The following is a 21004-nucleotide window of genomic DNA, read 5'->3' as shown; positions in this document are numbered from 1 at the left end:
TAGCCACAATGAGAAGGTAGGAGGGGCACATTTGCAAAAAACTCAAATCCCATAACCACTGGGTGGGCAACCCACAAATTGGAAAATAATTATATCTCAGAGGTACTCCCAAAGGACTGAGAGTTCTGAGCCCTGCATCAGGCTCCCCAGCCTGGTGGTCTTGCATTGGGAGGAAGAGCCCCCAGAGCATTTGATTTGAAGGCCAGTGGGCCTTGATCACAGGCACTCCACAGGACTGGAGAAGACAGAAACTCCACTCTTGGAGGGCACTCACAAGGTCTTGTGTGCACCGGGACCCAGGGGAAAAAGCACTGACTTCATAGGAGTGGGGGCCAGACCTACCTGCTGGTCTTGGAGGGACTCCTGGGGAGGCAGGGGGTGGCTGTGGCTCACTGTGGGACAAGGACACTGGTGGCAAAGATACCAGGGAGTACTCAATGTTGTGAGCTCTCCTGGAGGCTACCATTTTGACACCAAGGCCTGACCCCCCCCCAACAGCCTGTAGGCTCCACTGCTGGGACGCCTCAGGCCAAACAGCCAACAGGGTGGGAACACAGCTCCACCCATCAGCAGACAGGCTGTCTAAATCTTCCTGAGACCAAATTCACCTCTACACACACCTTTGACACGGCCCTGCCCCCCAGAGGGACAAGACCCAGCTCCACCAACCAGTGGGCATGCACCAGTCCCTCCCACCAGGACGCCTGCATAAGACTCTTAGACCAGCCTCAACCACCAGGGGGCAGACACCAGAAGCAAGAGGAACTACAATCCTGCAGCCTATAGAATGGAAATTGCAATCACAGAAAGCTAGAGAAAATGAGATAGAAGAGGAATATGTTCCAGACGAAGAAACAAGATGAAACCCCAGAAGAACAACTAAGTGAAATGGAGATAGGCAATCTACCTGAAAAAGAATTCAGAGTAATAATAGTAAAGATGATCCAGGATCTTGGAAAGAGAATGGAGGCACAGACCGAGAGGATACAAGAAATGTTTAACAAAGAGATAGAATATATAAAGAGCAAAGAGAGTTGAACAATACAGTAACTTAAATGAAAAATACACTAGAGGGAATCAATAGCAGAATAAATGAGGCAGAAGAACAGCTGGAAGACAGAATGGTGGAAATCACTGCCACAGAACAGAATAAAGAGAAGAGAATAAACAGAAAAGATGACAGTTTAAGAAACTTCTGGGAAAACATTAAACACACCACCATTCGCATTATAGGAGTCCCAGAAGGAGAAGAGAGAGAGAAAGAGCCTGAGAAAATATTTGAAGAGATAATAGCTGAAAAATTCCCTAACATGGGAAAGGAAACAGTCACCCAAGTCCAGAAAGTGCACAGTCCCATATAAGATAAACCCAAGGAGGAATACATGGAGACACATAATAATCAAAGTGAAAAAATTAAAGACAAAGAGAAAATATTAAAAGCAACAAGAGAAAAGCAACAAATAACATACAAGGGAATCCCCATAAGGTTATCAGCTGATTTTTCAGCAAAAACTCTGCAGGCCAGAAGGCAGTGGTACAATATATCTAAAGTGATGAAAGGGAAAATGTACAACAAAGAATACACTACCCAGCAAGGCTCATTCAGATTTGATGGAGAGATCAAAAGCTTTACAGACAAGCAAAAACTAAGAGACTTCAGCACCACCAAATCAGCTTTACACAAAATGCTAAAGGAACTTCGTAGGTGGAAATGAAAAGGCCATGACTGGAAACAAGAAAACTATGAATAGGCAAGCTCACCTGTAAAGGCAAACATACAGTAAAGGTATGAAATCATCCACACACAAATATGATATCAAAACAAACAACCGTGAGAAGAGGAGAGTACAAATGCTAGATATTGGAAATGCATTTGAAACTAAGTGACCAGGAAAAAACAATCTTGTGTATATATATAGACTCCTATATCAAAATCTCATGGTAACCACAAACCAAAAATCTACAATAGATACACACACACAAAAGAAAAAGGAATCCAAACACAACACTAAAGTTAGTTACCAAATAACAAGAGAAGAGAACAAAAGAGGAAGGGAAGAAAAAAGACCTACAAAACCAAATCCAAAACAATTAACAATATGGCATTAAGAACATACATAACGGGAATAGGGCAAGATGGCGGAAGAATAAGACACGGAGATCACCTTCCTTCCCACAGATACATTAGAAATACATCTACACGTGGAACTGCTCCTAGAGAACATCCACTGAACGCTGGCAGAAGACGTCAGACCTCCCAAAAGGCAAGAAACTCCCCACGTACTTGGGTAGGGCAAAAGAAAAAAGAAATAACAGAGACAAAAGAATAGGGACGGCACCTGCACCAGTGGGAGGGAGCCGTGAAGGAGGAAAGGTTTCCACGCACTAGGAAGCCCCTTCGTGGGCGGAGACAGTGGGTGGCGGAGGGGGGGAAGCTTCAGGTCCATGGAGGAGAGAGCAGCCACAGGGGTGCGGAGGGCAAAGCGGAGAGATTCCCACACAGAGGATCAGTGCCAACAGGCGCTCACCAGCCCAAGAGGCTTGTCTGCTCACCCGCCGGGGTGGGCGGGGGCTGGGAGCTGAGGCTCGAGCTTCAGTCGGTCGGTTGGATCCCAGGGAGAGGACTGGGGTTGGCGGTGTGAACACGGCCTGAAGGGGTTAGCGCACCACAGCTAGCCGGGAGGGAGTCCAGGAAAAAGTCCGGAGCTGCCGAAGAGGCAAGAGACTTCTTCTTGCCTCTTTGTTTCCTGGTGCGCAAGGAGAGGGGATTCAGAGCGCCGCTTAAAGGAGCTCCAGAGATGGGCGCAAGCTGCGGCTATCAGCGCGGACCCCAGAGACGGACATGAGACACTAAGGCTGCTGCTGCCACCACCAAAAAGCCTGTGTGCAAGCACAGGTCACTCTCCACACCACCCCTCCTGGGAGCCAGTGCAGCCTGCCACGGCCAGGCTCCCGTGATCCAGGGACAACTTCCCTGGGAGAACACACGGTGCACCTCGGGCTGGTGCAACGTCATGTTGGCCTCCGCCGCCGCAGGCTTGCCCCGCATCCATATCCTTCCCTCCCCCTCGCCTGAGTGAGCCAGAGCCCCCGAAGCAGCTGCTCCTTTAACCCCATTCTGTCTGGGGGGGGGGAACAGACGCCCTCAGGCAACCTACATGCAGAGGCGGGTCCAAATCCAAAGCTGAACCCCGGGAGCTGTGCGAACAAAGAAGAGAAAGGGAAATCTCTCCCAGCAGCCTCAGAAGCAGCGGATTAAAACTCCACAAACAACTTGAAGTGCCTGCATCTGTTGAATACCTGAATAGACAACAAATCATCCCAAATTCAGGAGGTGGACTTTGGGAGCAGGATATATTAATTTTTCCCCTTTTCCTTTTTTGTGAGTGTATATGTGTATGCTTCTGGGTGAGATTTTGTCTGTATAGCTTTGCTTTATAATAGCTGTATTTTACTTCATTATATTTTATCCTCTTTCTTTCTTTCTTTCTTTCTTTCTTTCTTTCTTTCTTTCTTTCTTTCTATTTTTTCTCCCTTTTACTCTGAGCCGTGTGGATGACAGGCTCTTGGTGCTCCAGCCAGGCATCAGGGCTATGCCTCTGAGGTGGGAGAGCCAACTTCAGGACACTGGTCCACAAGAGACCTCCCAGCTCCACGTAATACCAAACGGCGAAAATCTCTCAGAGATCTCCATCTCAACATCAAGACCCAGCTTCACTCAATGACAAGCAATCTACAGTGCAAGACACCCTATGCCAAACAACTAGCAAGAAAGGAACACAACCCCATCCATTAGCAGAGAGGCTGCCTAAAATCATAATAAGGTCACAGACACCCCAAAACACACCACCAGACGTGGACGTGCCCACCAGAAAGACAAGATCCAGCCTCATCCACCAGAACACAGGCACTAGTTCTCTCCACCAGGAAGCCTACACAACCCACTGAACCAACCTTAGCCACTGGGGACAGATACCAAAAACAACGGGAACTACAAACCTGCAGCCTGTGAAAAGGAGACCCCAAACACAGTAAGATAAGCAAAATGAGAAGACAGAAAAACACACAGCAGATGAAGGAGCAGGGTCAAAACACACCAGACCTAACAAATGAAGAGGAAATAGGTAGTCTACCTGAAAAAGAATTCAGAATAATGATAGTAAAGATGATCCAAAATCTTGGAAATAGAATAGACAAAATGCAAGAAACATTTAACAAGGACGTAGAAGAACTAAAGAGGAACCAAGCAACGATGAAAAACACAATAAATGAAATTTAAAATTCTCTAGAAGGAATCAATAGCAGAATAACTAAGGCAGAAGAATGGAAAAGTGACCTGGAAGATAAAATGGTGGAAATAACTACTGCAGAGCAGAATAAAGAAAAAAGAATGAAAAGAACTGAGGACAGTCTCAGAGATCTCTGGGGCAACATTAAACGCACCAACATTCGAATTATAGGGGTCCCAGAAGAAGAAGAGAAAAAGAAAGGGACTGAGAAAATATTTGAAGAGATTATAGTTGAAAACTTCCCTAATATGGGAAAGGAAATAGTTAATCAAGTCCTGGAAGCACAGAGAGTCCCATACAGGATAAACCCAAGGAGAAACACGCCAAGACACATATTAATCAAACTGTCAAAAATTAAATATAAAGAAAACATATTAAAAGCAGCAACGGAAAAACAACAAATAACACACAAGGGAATCCCCATAAGGTTAACAGCTGATCTTTCAGCAGAAACTCTGCAGGCCAGAAGGGAGTGGCAGGATATACTTAAAGTGATGAAGGAGAAAAACGTACAACCAAGATCACTCTACCCAGCAAGGATCTCATTCAGATTTGATGGAGAAATTAAAACCTTTAAAGACAAGCAAAAGCTGAGAGAGTTCAGCACCACCAAACCAGCTTTACAACAAATGCTAAAGGAACTTCTCTAGGCAAGAAACACAAGAGAAGGAAAACACCTACAATAACAAACCCAAAACATTAAAGAAAATGGGAATAGGAACATACATATCGATAATCACCTTAAATATAAATGGATGAAATGCTCCCACCAAAAGACACAGACTGGCTGAATGGATACAAAAACAAGACCCATATATATACTGTCTACAGGAGACCCATTTCAGACCTAGAGACACATACAGACTGAAAGTGAGGGGATGGAAAAAGACATTCCATGAAAATGGAAATCAAAAGAAAGCTGGAGTAGCAATTCTCATATCAGACAAAATAGACTTTAAAATAAAGACTATTACAAGAAACAAAGAAGGACACTATATAATGATCAAGGGATCGATCCAAGAGGAAGGTATAACAATTGTAAATATTCATGCACCTAACATAAGAGCACCTCAATACATAAGGCAAATACTAACAGCCATAAAAGGGGAAATCGACAGCAACACAATCATAGTAGGGGACTTTAACACCCCACTTTCACCAATGGACAGTTCATCCAAAATGAAAATAAATAAGGAAACACAAGCTTTAAATGATACATTAAACAAGATGGACTTAATTGATATTTATAGGACATTCCACCCAAAAACAACAGAATACACATTTTTCTCAAGTGCTCATGGAACATTCTCCAGGATAGATCATATCTTGGGTCGCAAATCAAGCCTTGGTAAATTTAAGAAAATTGAAATCGTATTAAGTATCTTTTCCGACCACAATGCTATGAGACTAAATATCAATTACAGGAAAAGATCTGTAAAAAATACAAACACATGGAGGCTACACAATACACTACTTAATAACGAAGTGATCACTGAAGAAATCAAAGGGGAAATCAAAAAATACCTAGAAACAAATGACAATGGAGACACGACGACCCAAAACCTATGGGATGCAGCAAAAGCAGTGCTAAGAGGGAAGTTTATAGCAATACAAGCCTACCTCAAAAACAGGAAACATCTCGAATAAACAACCTAACCTTGCACCTGAAGCAATTAGAGAAAGAAGAACAAAAAAACCCCAAAGATAGCAGAAGGAAAGAAATCATAAAGATCAGATCAGAAATAAATGAAAAAGAAATGAAGGAGACAATAGCAAAGATCAATAAAACTAAAAGCTGGTTCTTTGAGAAGATAAACAAAATTGATAAACCATTAGCCAGACTCATCAAGAGAAAAAGGGAGAAGACTCAAATCAATAGAATTAGAAATGAAAAAGGAGAAGTAACCACTGACACTGCAGAAATACAAAAGATCATGAGAGATTACTACAAGCAACTCTATGCCAATAAAATCGACAACCTGGAAGAAATGGACAGACTCTTAGAAATGCACAACCTGCCGAGACTGAACCAGGAAGAAATAGAAAATATGAACAGACAAATCACAAGCACTGAAATTGAAACTGTGATTAAAAATCTTCCAACAAACAAAAGCCCAGGACCAGATGGCTTCACAGGCTAATTCTATCAAACATTTAGAGAAGAGCTAACACCTATCCTCAAACGCTTCCAAAATATTGCAGAGGGAGGAACACTCCCAAACTCATTCTATGAGGCCACCATCACCCTGATACCAAAACCAGACAAAGATGTCACAAAGAAAGAAAACTACAGGCCAATATCACTGATGAACATAGATGCAAAAATCCTCAACAAAATACTAGCAAACAGAATCCAACAGCACATTAAAAGGATCATACACCATGATCAAGTGGGGTTTATTCCAGGAATGCAAGGATTCTTCAATATACGCAAATCAATCAACGTGATACACCATATTAACAAATTGAAGGAGAAAAACCATATGATCATATCAATAGATGCAGAGAAAGCTTTCGACAAAATTCAACACCCATTTATGATAAAAGCCCTGCAGAAAGTAGGCACAGAGGGAACTTTCCTCAACATAATAAAGGCCATATATGACAAACCCACAGCCAACATTGTCCTCAATGGTGAAAAACTGAAACCATTTCCACTAAGATCAGAAACAAGAGAAGGTTGCCCACTCTCACCACTATTATTCAACATAGTTTTGGAAGTGTTAGCCACAGAATTCAGAGAACAAAAAGAAATAAAAGGAATCCAAATCGGAAAAGAAGAAGTAAAGCTGTCACTATTTGCAGATGACATGATACTGTACATAGAGAATCCTAAAGACGCTACCAGAAAACTACTAGAGCCAATCAATGAATTTGGTAAAGTAGCAGGATACAAAATTAATGCACAGAAATCTCTTGCATTTCTATACACTAATGACGAAAAATCTGAAAGTGAAATTAAAAAAACACTCCCGTTTACCATTGCAACAAAAAGAATAAAATATCTAGGAATAAACCTACCTAAAGAGACAAAAGACCTGTATGCAGAAAATTATAAGACACTGATGAAAGAATTAAAGATGATACAAATCGATGGAGAGATATACCATGTTCTTGGATTGGAAGAATCAACATTGTGAAAATGACTCTACTACCCAAAGCAATCTACAGATTCAATGCAATCCCTATCAAACTACCACTGGCATTTTTCACAGAACTAGAACAAAAAATTTCACAATTTGTATGGAAACACAAAAGACCCCGAATAGCCAAAGCAATCTTGAGAACGAAAAATGGAGCTTGAGGAATCAGGCTCCCTGACTTCAGACTATATTACAAAGCTACAGTAATCAAGACAGTTTGGTACCGGCACAAAAACAGAAATATAGATCAATGGAACAGGATAGAAAGCCCAGAGATAAACCCACGCACACATGGTCACCTTATCTTTGATAAAGGAGGCAAGCATATACAGTGGAGAAAAGACAGCCTCTTCAATAAGTGGTGCTGGGAAAATTGGACAGATACATGTAAAAGTATAAAATTAGAACACTCCCTGACACCATACACAAAAATAAACTCAAAATGGATTAAAGACCTAAGTGTAAGGCCAGACACTATCAAACTCTTAGAGGAAAACATAGGCAAAACACTCTATGACATAAATCACAGCAAGATCCTTTTTGACCCAGCTCCTAGAGAAATGGAAATAAAAACACAAATAAACAAATGGGATCTAATGAAACTTAAAAGCTTTTGCACAGCAAAGGTAACCATAAACAAGACCAAAAGACAACCCTCAGAATGGGAGAAAATATTTGCAAATGAAGCAACTGACAAAGGATTAATCTCCAAGATTTACAAGCAGCTCATGCAGCTCAATAACAAAAAAACAAACAACCCAATGCAAAAATGGGCAGAAGACCTAAATAGACATTTCTCCAAAGAAGATATACAGATTGCCAACAGACACATGAAAGAATGCTCATCATCATTAACCATTAGAGAAATGCAAATCAAAACTACAATGAGATATCATCTCACACCGGTCAGAATGGCCATCATCAAAAAATCTAGAAACAATAAATGCTGGAGAGGGTGTGGAGAAAAGGGAACCCTCTTGCACTGTTGGTGGGAATGTAAATTGATACTGCCACTATGGAGAACAGTATGGAGGTTCCTTAAAAAACCAAAAATAGAACTACCATACGACCCAGCAATCCCACTACTGGGCATATACCCTGAGAAAACCATAATTCAAAAAGAGTCATGTACCAAAATGCTCATTGCAGCTCTATTTACAATAGCCAGGACATGGAAGCAACCTAAGTGTCCATCATCGGATGAATGGATAAAGAAGATGTGGCACATATATACAATGGAATATTACTCAGCCATAAAAAGAAATGAAATGGAGGTATTTGTAGTGAGGTGGATGGAGTTAGAGTCTGTCATACAGAGTGAAGTAAGTCAGAAAGAGAAAAACAAATACCGTATGCTAACACATATATATGGAATCTAAGGGAAAATAAAGGTCATGAAGAACCTAGTGGCAAGACGGGAATAAAGACACAGACCTACTAGAGAATGGACTTGAGGATATGGGGAGGGGGAGAGGTAAGATGTGACAGGGTGAGAGGGTGGCATGGACATATATACACTACCAAATGTAAAATAGATAGCTAGTGGGAAGCAGCTGCATAGCACAGGGAGATCAGCTCGGTGCTTTGTGACCACATAGAGGGGTGGGATAGGGAGGGTGTGAGGGAGGGAGATGCAAGAGGGAAGAGATATGGGAACATATGTATATGTATAACTGATTCACTTTGTTATAAAGCAGAAACTAACACACCATTGTAAAGCAATTATACTCCAATAAAGATGTTTAAAAAAAAAAATCTCCCAACAAACAAAAGCCCAAGACCAGATGGCTTCACAGGCGAATTCTATGAAACATTTAGAGAAGAGCTAACACCTATCCTTCTCAAACTCTTCCAAATTATAGCAGAGGGAGGAACACTTCCAAACTCATTATCCAAGGCCACCATCACCCTGATACCAAAACCAAAGAAGTCACAAACAAAGAAAACTACAGGCCAATATCACTGATGAACATAGATGCAAAAATCCTCAACAAAATACTAGCAAACAGAATCCAACAGCACATTAAAATGATCATACACCATGATCAAGTGGGGTTTATCCCGGAATGCAAGGATTGTTCAATATAGGCAAATCAATCAATGTGATACACCAAAAAATTGAAGGAGAGAAACCATATGATCATCTCAATAGATGCAGAAAAAGCTATCAACAAAATTTAACACCCATTTATGATAAAAACCCTCCAGAAAGCAGGCATAGAGGGAACTTTCCTCAACATAATAAAGGCCATATATGACAAACCCACAGCCAAAAACATTCTCAATGGTGAAAAGGTGAAACCATTTCCTCTAAGATCAGGAACAAGAAAAGGCTGTCCACTCTCACCACTATTATTCAACATAGTTTTGGAAGTTTTAGCCACAGCAATCAGAGAACAAAAAGAAATAAAAGGAATCCACATTGGAAAAGAAGAAGTAAAGCTGTCACTGTTTGCAGATGACATGATACTATACATAGAGAATCCTAAAGACACCACCAGAAAACTACTAGAGCTAATCAATGAATTTGGTAAAGTAGCAGGATACAAAATTAATGCACAGAAATCTCTTGCATTCCTACACACTAATGATGAAAAATCTGAAAGACAAATTAAGGAAACACTCCCATTTACGAGTGCAACAAAAAGAATAAAATACCTAGGAGAAAACCTACCTAAGGAGACAAAAGACCTGTATGCAGAAAACTATAAAACACTGATGAAAGAAATTAAAGATGATACAAATCGATGGAGAGATATACCATGTTCTTGGATTGGAAGAATCAACATTGTGAAAATGACTCTACTACCCAAAGCAATCTACAGATTCAATGCAATCCCTATAAAACAACCAATGGCATTTTTCACAGAACTAGAAGAAAAACTTTCACAATTTGTATGTAAACACAAAAGACCTTGAATAGCCAAAGCAATCTTGAGAACGGAAAATGGAGCTGGAGAAATCAGGCTCCCTGACTTCAGTCTATACTACAAAGCTACAGTAATCAAAACAGTATGGTACTGGCACAAAAACAAAAATATAGATCAATGGAACAGGATAGAAAGCCCAGAGATAAACCCACGCACATTTGGTCACCTTATCTTTGATAAAGGAGGCAAGAATATACAATGGAAAAAAGACAGCATCTTCAATAAGTGGTGCTGGACAGCACTGGGAGAACTGGACAGCTACATGTAAAAGAATGAAATTAGAACACTCCCTAACACTGTACACAAAAAAACAACTCAAAGTGGATTAAAGAACTAAATTTAAGGCCAGACACCATAAAACTTTTAGAGGAAAACATAGGCAGAACACTCTATGACATAAATCACAGCAAGATCCTTTTTGACCCACTTCCTAGAGAAATGGAAATTAAAAAAAAACAAAAAAAAATGGAACCTAATGAAACTTAAAAGCTTTTGCACAGCAAAGGAAACCATAAACAAGGCGAAAAGACAACCCTCAGAATAGGAGGAAATATTTGCAAATGAAGCAACTGACAAACGATTAATCTCCAAAATTTACAAGCAGCTCAATATCAAAAAAACAAACAACCTGGGCTTCCCTGGTGGCGCAGTGGTTAAGAATCCGCCTGCCAATGCAGGGGACACGGGTTCAAGCCCTGGGCCGGGAAGATCCGACATGCCGCGGAGCAACTATCCCCGTGTGCCACAACTACTGAGCCTGCGCTCTAGAGCCCATGAGCCACAACTACTGAGCCCACGTGCCACAACTACTGAAGCCCGCACGCCTAGAACCCGTGCTCTGTAACAAGAGAAGCCCCTGCTCGCCACAACTAGAGAAAGCCTGCACACAGGAAAGAAGACCCAACGCAGCCAAAAATAAATAAATTTATAAAATACAAACAAACAACCCAATCCAAAAATGGGCGGAAGACATAAATAGACATTTCTCCAAAAAAGATATACAGATTGCCAACAAACACATGAAAGGCTGCTTAACATCACTAATTATTAGAGAAATGCAAATCAAAACTACAGTGAAATATCACCTCACACCAGTCAGAATGGCCATCACCAAAAAATCTACAAACAATAAATGCTGGAGAGGTTGTGGAGAAATGGAATCCTCTTGCACTGTTGGTGGGAATGTAAATTGATACAGCCACTATGGAGAACAGTATGGAGATTCCTTAAAAAACTAAAACTAGAACTACCATATGACCCAGCAATCCCACTACTGGGCATATACCCTGAGAAAACCATAATTCAAAGAGTCATGTACCACAAAATTCATTGCAGCTCTATTTACAATAACCAGGACATGGAAGCAACCTAAGTGTCCATCAACAGATGAATGGATAAGGAAGGTGTGGCACATATAAAAAATGGAATATTACTCAGCCATAAAAAGAAATGAAACTGAGTCATTTGTAGTGAGGTGGATGGACCTAGAGACTGTCATACAGAGTGAAGTAAGTCAGAAAGTGAAAAATAAATACTGTATGCTAACACATATATATATAGAATCTAAAAAAAAAAAAAAGGTCTGAAGAACTTAGGGGCAGGACAGGAACAAAGATGCAGACATAGAGAATGGACTTGAGGACACGGGGAGGGGGAAGGGTAAGCTGGGACGAAGTAAGAGAGTGGCATGGGCTTATATATACTACCAAATGTAAAATAGATAGCTAGTGGGAAGCAGCTGCATAGCACAGGGAAATCAGCTTGGTGCTTTGCGACCACCTAGAGGGGTGGGATAGGGAGAGTGGGAGGGAGACGCAAGAGGGAGGGGATATGGGGATATATATGTATATATAGCTGATTCACTTTGTTATAAAGCAGAAACTAACACACCATTGTAAAGCAATTATACTCCAATAAAGATGTTAAAAATAAATAAATAAAAATTAAAAAAAAATCCTTTAGCCAGATTCACCAAGAAAAGGAGAGAGCCCAAATAAATAAAACCAGAAATTAAGGAGGAAAAAATTACAATGGACACTATAGAAATACAAAGGATTATAAGAGTATACTATGAACAATTATATGCCAACAAATTAGAAAGGCTGGAAGAAATGAATAAATTCCTAGAACCATATAATCTTTAAAGCCTGAGTCATAAAGAAATAGAAAATCTGAACAGACTGATTACTAGTAATGAAATTAAATCAGTAATAAGAAAACTTGCATCCTAAAATTCCAGGTCCAGAACACTCCACAGGTGAATTTTTGCCAAACCTATAAAGAAGATTTAATACCTATCTTTCTCAAATTATTCCAAAAAATTGAAGAAGAAACATATTCAAACTCATTTTATGAGGACAGATTACAAAACCAGACAAGGACAATGCAAAAAAAATTAACACCAAAATCCTTGATGAACTTATTTGCAAAAATTCTCAACAAAATATTAGAAAACTGAAGTTAACATTAAAAAAACCCCATACACCATGATCAAGTGGGATTCATTTCAGGGATGCAAGGATGATTTTACATCTGTAAACTGATCAATGTGATACATTATATTAACAAAACAAAGGATAAGGGCTTCCCTGGTGATGCAGTGGTTAAGAATCTGCCTGCCAATGCAGGGAAAAGGGGTTCGAGCCCTGGTCTGGGAAGATCCCACATGCCACAGAGCGGCTAGGCCCGTGAGCCACGACTACTGAGCCTGCGCATCTGTAGCCTGTGCTCCGCAATGGGAGAGGCCGCGACAGTGAGAGGCCCGTGCACCGCGATGAAGAGTGGCTCCCGCTCGCAGGAACTGGAGAAAACACAGAAATGAAGACCCAACACACCCAAAAATAAATAAATAAATAAATTTATAAAAAAAAAAAATCCCGCATGCCTCAAGGAAGATCTCACGTGCCGCAACTAAGACCCGATGCGGCCAAAACTAAATTAAATAAATAAATAATAAATAAATTAAAAAAAAAAAACAAAGGATAAAAGTCATATGATCATCTCAGTAGATGCAGCAAAAGCATCTGACAAATTCCCATTCATGTATGATAAAAACTCTCAACAAAGTGGGTGCAGAGGGAACATATATCAACATAATAAAGGCCAATATGACAAACACACAGCTAACATCATAACTTAATTCTCTAAGATTAGGAACAAGACAAGGATGCCTACTCTCACCACTTTTATTCAACATGGTATTGGAAGTTCTAGCCAGAGCAACTAGGCAAGAGAACTCAAAAATTCAACCAAACTGGAAAGGAAGGCGAAAAACCTGTCACTATTCGCTCATGACATGATACTATATATATAAAATTCTAAAGACTCCACCAGAAAACAATTAGAACTAATAAGTGAATTCAGTGGAGTTGCAGAATACAAAATTAATATACAGAAATTTGTTGCATTTCTATACACTAATAATAAACTATCAGAAAGAGCAGTGAAGAAAACAATTTCAATGACAGTTGCACCAAAAAGAATAAAATACTTAGGAATAAATTTAGCCAAGGAGATGAAAGCCCTGTACTCTGAAAAGCATAAGACACTGAGGAAAGAAACTGAAGATGACACACAAATGGAAAGATATACTGTGCTCATGGATTGGAAGAATCAATATCATTAAAATGTCCATACTACTCAAAGTAATCTACAGATTCAATGCAATCCCTATCAAAATACTAATGGCATTTTTCACAGAACTAGAACAAATAATCCTAAAATTTGTATGGAGCCACAAAAGCCAAAGCAATCTTGAGAAATAAGAACAAAGCTGGAGGTATCACATGCCCAGACTTGAAACTATACTACAAAGATATAATAATCAAAACAGTATGGTACTGGCACAAAAACAGACACATAGATCAATGGAACAGAACAGAGAGCCCAGAAATAAATCCACACTTACAGGGTCAATTAATATTTGACAAACGAGGCAAAAATATACAATGGGGAAAGGACAGTCTCTTCAATAGATGGTGTTGGGAAAACTGGACAGCTACATGCAAAAGAATGAAATTTGACCACTTTCTTACACCATGTACAAAAATGAATTCAAAATGGATTAAAGAGTGAAATGTAAGACCTGAAATCATAAAGCTCCTAGAAGAAAACATATGCAGGGCAGTCTCTGACATAGTTCTTAGCAATATTTTTTTGGATCTGTCTCTTCAGGCAAGGGAAACAAAAGCTAAAATAAACAAATGGGACTCTATCAAACTAAAATGTTTTTGCACACTGAAGGGAAACACCAACAATATATAGAAGATAGCAAATAGCAGATGTTTGCAAACTATGTATCTGATGAGTGGTTGATATCCAAAATACATAAAGAATTCATACAACTAAAAAAAATTAAAAATTGGGCAGAGGGCCTGAATAGACATCTTTCCAAAGAAGACATACAAATGCACATGAAAAGATGCTCAATATTACTAATCAAAAGGGAAATGCAAATCAAATCCACAGGGATGGACCTTTAGGGTATTATGCTAAGTGAAATAAGGCAGACAGAGAAACTCAAATACTGTACTATTTCATTCACATGTGGAATCTTAAAAATCAAAAGAAATGAGCAAACAAGACAAAACAGAAAGAGACACATAGATGGAGAGTATAAACTGATGCTGGCCAGAAGAAAGATGGGTGCAGGTGAAGGAGATTAAAAGGTACAATCTTCTAGCTATAAAATAAATAAGTCATGAGGATGTAATGTACACATAGGAAATAGAGTCAATAATATTGTAACAACTTTGCATGGTGCTTGATGGTAACTGGATTGATTGTGGTGACTATCTCATAATGTATAAAAATACTGAATATATATACTTTGTTGTACATCTGAAACAAATATAATATTGTATGTCAAGTATAACTTAGTAAAAAAACTCCAAAATAACTGAGGCAAAAGTAAATAAAACTAGGAGAAAAAGACTACAAAATTACAGAGATGTTGCAGTAATCAATTCTACAAGTAGATGAAGTCCCAAAATATAATAGATCTGAACAACTCTATCACTCATGTTAACCAAAGTGACATTTACGGAACACTGAACCTAGCATTAACAATATAAATACCATGTCCTTTCCAGATGCACAAGGAGAATTCACCAAGATAGACGTTACTCTGGGCAATAAATAAGGAATTTTAAAGAACTTAAATCATTCAAATTATGTTACTTGATAATAACAAAATTATATTAGAAATCAATAACATAAAGATAGACATTTAGGTTGCCTCCATATTTTGGCTACTGTAAACAATACTGCTATGAACATTGGGGTGCATGTATCCTTTCAAATTAGTGTTTTTGCTTTTTTCTGGATGTATACTCAGGAGTAGAATTTCTGGATCATATAGTAGTTCTAATTTTAGTTTTTTTGAGAAACCTCCATACTATTTTCCATAGTGGTTGCACCAATTTACATTCCCACCAACAGTGTACAAGGGTTTCCTTTTCTCCACACCTTTGCCAGCAGTTATTTGTATACTTTTTAATGATGACCATTCTGAAAGATGTGAGGTGATATCTCATTGTGGTTTTGATTTGCATTTCTCTAGTAATTAGAGATGTTGAGCATCTTTTCACGTGCATGTTAGCCATCTGTATGTCTTCTATGGAAAAATATCTATTCAGGTCTTCTGCCCATTTTTTGATTGGGTTCTTTGTTTTTACGATATTGAGTTAATATGAGCTGTATACATATTGACACTTTATTGGTCATATCATTTGCAAATATTTTCTCCCATTCAATAGGTTATCTTTTCATTTTGTTAATGGCTTCCTTTGCTGTGCAAAACTTTAAAATTTGGTTAGGTCCCATTTGTTTATTTTTGCTTTTAGCTATCTCGCCTTAGGAGACAGATCCAAAAAATATTGCTATGATTTATGTTGGAGGGTGTTCTGCCTATGTTCTCTTCTAGGAGTTTTATGGTTTCATGTCTTACATTTAGGTCTTTAAACAATTTTGAATTTATTTTTGTATATGGTGTGAGGAAATGTTCTAATCTCATTCTTTTACATGTTGCTGTCCAGTTTTCCCAGCACCACTTGTTGAAGAGACTGTCTTTTCTCCATTGTATATTCTTGTCTCTGGTGTCATGGATTAGTTAGCCATAGGTGTGTGAGTTTATTTCTGGGCTCTTTGTTCTGTTCCATTGATCTATGTGTCTTTTTTTTGGTGCCAGTACAATACTGTTTTGATTACTATAGCTTTGTAGTACAGTCTGAAATCTGGGAGGACTATACCACCAGCTTTGTTCTTTTTTCCCAAGATTGCTTTGGCAATTTGGGGTCTTTTGTGTTTCCATATGGATTTTAGGATTATTTGTTCTACTTCTGTGAAAAATGTCATAGGTATTTTGATAGGGATTGCATTAAATCTGTAGATTGCTTTGGGTAGTATGGATATTTTAAAGATATTAATTCTCTTTTCTTCTTGAAACAACTGACAACAAAAGTTCTTTGTGACTATGAGATGACCTCGAGGATACTAGCATTCTATCACTTCTGCCTACATTCTATTGGTCAAAGAAAGCCACTTAGTCAAGTTAGATTCAATGGGTAGAAATGTATAGTCGCATGATAATGGATAGGGATTATTATCCTATTGCAAGGAGATAGAAACTAGTCTATTAAATCAATCTATGCAATTGCCATTCCAGAAACCTAGGAGTCTCCTTTGATTCCTCCATTTTCCTCACTCCTCACATCTACTCCATCAGGACATCCTGTTGAATCTTTTGTCAACGTACATAGAGTCCATACATTTTCTTTCTGCCATGCTAATCTAAGATACCATCATCTCTTGCCTGGGCTCCAAGAGTCTCCTAATTGGTCTTCTCACTTTTACTCTTACACTTCACCTATCAATTTTCCTCACTGCAGCAAGACTGATCTTAAGATGTAAATCAGTTTGCATTGTTCACTCACTTAAAAAAAGACTTTCTATTGTACTTAGAATAAAATTTAAACTCCTAACAGCATTGGAAGCCACGTATTATCCTCCTTCTGCCTATCTCTCTAATCTCATCTCATTCTGGTTTCTTCTTTTATTCACTATATTCCAGCCACAAGAGTCTTATTTCAGAAAAAAATTTCCAAGCTCTTTCCTGTATCATTCCCTTTGCATATGCTGTTAAATCTCTCTCGAATGCTTTTTTTTTTTTTTTGCTCATCATCATCCCTTAAGTCTTAATTTATGTATCATTTTCTCAGATAGGCCTTCTGTGACCCTCCTCTCTAAAGTTTGTCCCCCTGCTATTCTCTACCTAGCTCTTTGTTTGATTCTATCATAATTCTTATTTGTTGGTTTACTTATCTCAACTAGAGTGTAAGCACAATGAAGGCAGGAACCATTTCTGTGTTGCTCACTGTTGTATCCCCACACCTGGCCTTGACCCTGGTACTTTGTAGGTTTAAAAAAAATGTTGAATAAATGAGTGTATTAATGAATAAATGAAATAATGAAGTTGTTATCCAGTGCAGTGGCCATGGGGAAAGAAAAGAAAGAATATTTGAAACTTTTTAGACCCAGGTTAAATGTCCAATCCTTTCTGAGGCCTCTCCTTATCTCTCTATTAAGAAATTGAGTATAGTGTTCCATGGCTGAACAATCTCTGATTTTTGTTTGTGCCTAATTTGTGGTACTTAACATTCTCTAACTCTTGTAGTGATTGTTTTGAACAACTACTCTCTCCTGTCAGATTTTTACCTATCTTAAAGCAAAGACTATATTTTATTCATCTATCTCCCATAATATGCAGCACCTGACTTGGCAAATAGTAGACTGAATATATGTTTTGAATGAAAGGATGAGGGGATGATCTGAACATTTTCCTGTTCTAGGATGAGGGGAGGGAGGGGCTCATGCTGCTTGAAAGTTTTCCAGTCTCATTACAAAAGTTCTTTGCCCAGGGCATGAGCTTGCCATGCTTCACTTTCTGAGGGAGACCAAAGAAAGATACAAACAATGGATTGACCTTTCTCCAGAATTAATAATCTTGAGTAAAAAGCCTGTTATTTCCCAAATGATTATAATACAGAGCATTTCCCAGCACAACCCAGTAAGGGCAATAGAAATTACTTTGAACTTGCAAACTTTTCTCCCTGGGGAAACCTGGTAATAGTCTTGAACACACTCTGAGGAGGCACTTGGGTCCCAGACAGTCTCTTTCCTCCTTTGGTGTGTGTGGGAATAGGTTTAAGGGGAAGAGAAGGTAGATTCAAACTGAGACCCTCAGGGCCTCATTAGCATTTGTTACTTAGAGATTCCCAGAGGTTCCAAGTGTGGACATCCCAACAGGCAGCTTTACTTCAGACCAGTTAAGGCCAGACTGAGTTTTGCTTTTACTCTAAATGAGTCTCAGGAGGTTAGTTAGGAAGATGCCTACAGGAACTCCCTGAGTGACAGCCTAAAGAGGATCAGGAGCAGCTGGGATTTATTAAAGGAGTGAGCAAAGGGCATACGTCCAGGAGATGTCCCTACAGATCTTGTTCTGAACATTCTGAGTAGCCTGGCAACTCCAGGGCCAACTGTCCCTGCTAAGTAACTTAAAGACTGTTCCTGGAAGACTCTCTCTACTCCCACCACAAATCTTTCCTTTGCAGTCTCTTTTGGATTAGTCAGGAAAGGCTGATCTCTGATTTTGGGACATCCCTGTTAACTGTGCATTTCTCTAATCCATCCCAATCACCAATAGACAGATTAAATTCCTTCTGGAAACAAGACTTTCATCTTATTTACCCTGTATCACAGATTGTTTGCAATAACAAAAGTATTTTGTAAAATACTTTGTAATAAATATTTTGTAAAAGCAATCCAATTATTCAACAATAGATAAACTTAAATAAAATATGGACTACCTATATAATGATATTTTATGCAGTCATAAAAATATTTATAATGAGTTGTTTACTCCATGAATACCTATTTACCTATAATTTTAAGTGAAAAGTCAGGATGAAGAATTCTATATATAATATGAAAAGGCTATATAAAATCACATTTAGGCAAGGAATAAATGGAAATATACCAAAATGAGAACAATGGAAGTATTATAGATAATATTTCCTACTTGTTATTTTTCTTTAAATGTTTCTATAATTTCAGTAGCATGTATTACTATCATAATAAGGAAAAACACATTAAAATGGTAATGGAGCCATTCAGCACAGAGTTATGATTGTCTCACATAACACCAAAGAAAAATCACTGAACAATGTATTTGTTTCCTAGAGCTGCCATAACAAATTACCACAAACTGGGTAGTTTAAAACAACAGAAATTTATTCTCTCATAGTTCTGGAAGCTAGAAGTCCAAAATCAAGGTGTTGGCAGGGTTTGTTCCTTCTGGAGGCTCTGAGGGAGAATTTGTTCCATACAGCTCTCCTTCTGGTGGTTGCTGGTAATCCCTCGCATTCTTTGGCTTGTAGAAACATTACTTCATCATCACATGGCCTTTTCCCTGTGAGTTTTTGTCCAATCTCCCTCTTATAAGGACACCAGTCATTAGATAAGGGTCCACCCTCATCCGGTATGACGTCATCTTAACTTGATTACATCTGCTAAGACCCTATTTCCAAATAAGGTCACATTCACAGAGATGTTGCTGGGAGAATAAATACCCAGACTTTACTCTGTTCTATCTCCCATCTCTAGCCAAATGGTAGAAACTAAATGGAAGCCAGAGGGCAAGGAAGCCTATGATGGAGACCGTACACATCATCCTCTGGGAGCACTGAGCAGAGTGAGGAATGGAGTTGTAAGGGCAAAAGGAAGCTATCTAGAACACTGGATATTTATTTAGTGTCATGAATGTTTGTATGTTTGACCTGAGGTCTCAGTTCCTCCCTAGTACTTGTTGGGAGGCTGTTCCTTGCCATGTGGGCCTTTTACATTTCTTCATCAAAGTAAAGACTCAAGAAGATCCAGAGAGAGAAAATCCCAGCCAGATGGAAGTTGGAATCTCTTATAACCTAATCATGGAAGTGACACACCATCACTTTTCCTGTACTGTATTCATCAGGAGCAAGTCAGTAGGTCTAGTCCACACTCAAGGGGAAAGAATTAAATAAGAATGTGAACAACACGGCCCCCTTCATTCTCTCTAATAGAGTGCTAACTTTGTTCCCCTCTTCCTAACAACCAAATGCTTCAGAGGTAGCTGGGTCCCTTCCCAGCTCCAGGGGGTCAATCTTAATTAGCCTAAACCAATCATGGTTATCCTATTTCCTTTGCCAAGGGTTACTTTAAGTATAAGTGTATGATACAATTCTGGTAAAAAATATGTGAGGCTAACCTTCTGGGAGGCTTCTGAGAAGATCACCCTCATTCTTAAAAGGGACACAAACACAGGGACACTTCCTGCTCCTCTGAATGTAGTTTTTTTGCATCTGATGACTGGAACCATGTCAGCCATCTTGGAAGCATGTGGGCATCCAGACTAAGAAGGCAAACCAACACTAAGTGAAGATGGCAGAGCAGAAAGATTTAGCAAACACCTGGGATTCTGATAATGTTGCTGAGTTGCTGAATTAACCAACCCCAGATCATCCATCTGTATAGTCCTTGTTATGTGATTTAACAATGTATTCATTATTGTGTCACTTTTGGTTGAATTTATATTAAGTTCAACTAAAAG

The 21004-nt window shown here is 39.0% G+C and overlaps 1 pseudogene; it reads right to left on the bottom strand.

The window, feature by feature from the left end:
- Nucleotides 1-21004, bottom strand: part of LOC103001668 (olfactory receptor 10AD1-like) — a 54914-nt pseudogene that overhangs the window by 2029 nt on the left and 31881 nt on the right.

Source organism: Balaenoptera acutorostrata, chromosome 11, assembly GCF_949987535.1.
Source record: "Balaenoptera acutorostrata chromosome 11, mBalAcu1.1, whole genome shotgun sequence".
NCBI lineage: Eukaryota > Metazoa > Chordata > Mammalia > Artiodactyla > Balaenopteridae > Balaenoptera > Balaenoptera acutorostrata.
Note: the sequence above shows the minus strand (reverse complement) of the source record. Positions and strands in the feature narration are given on the sequence as shown.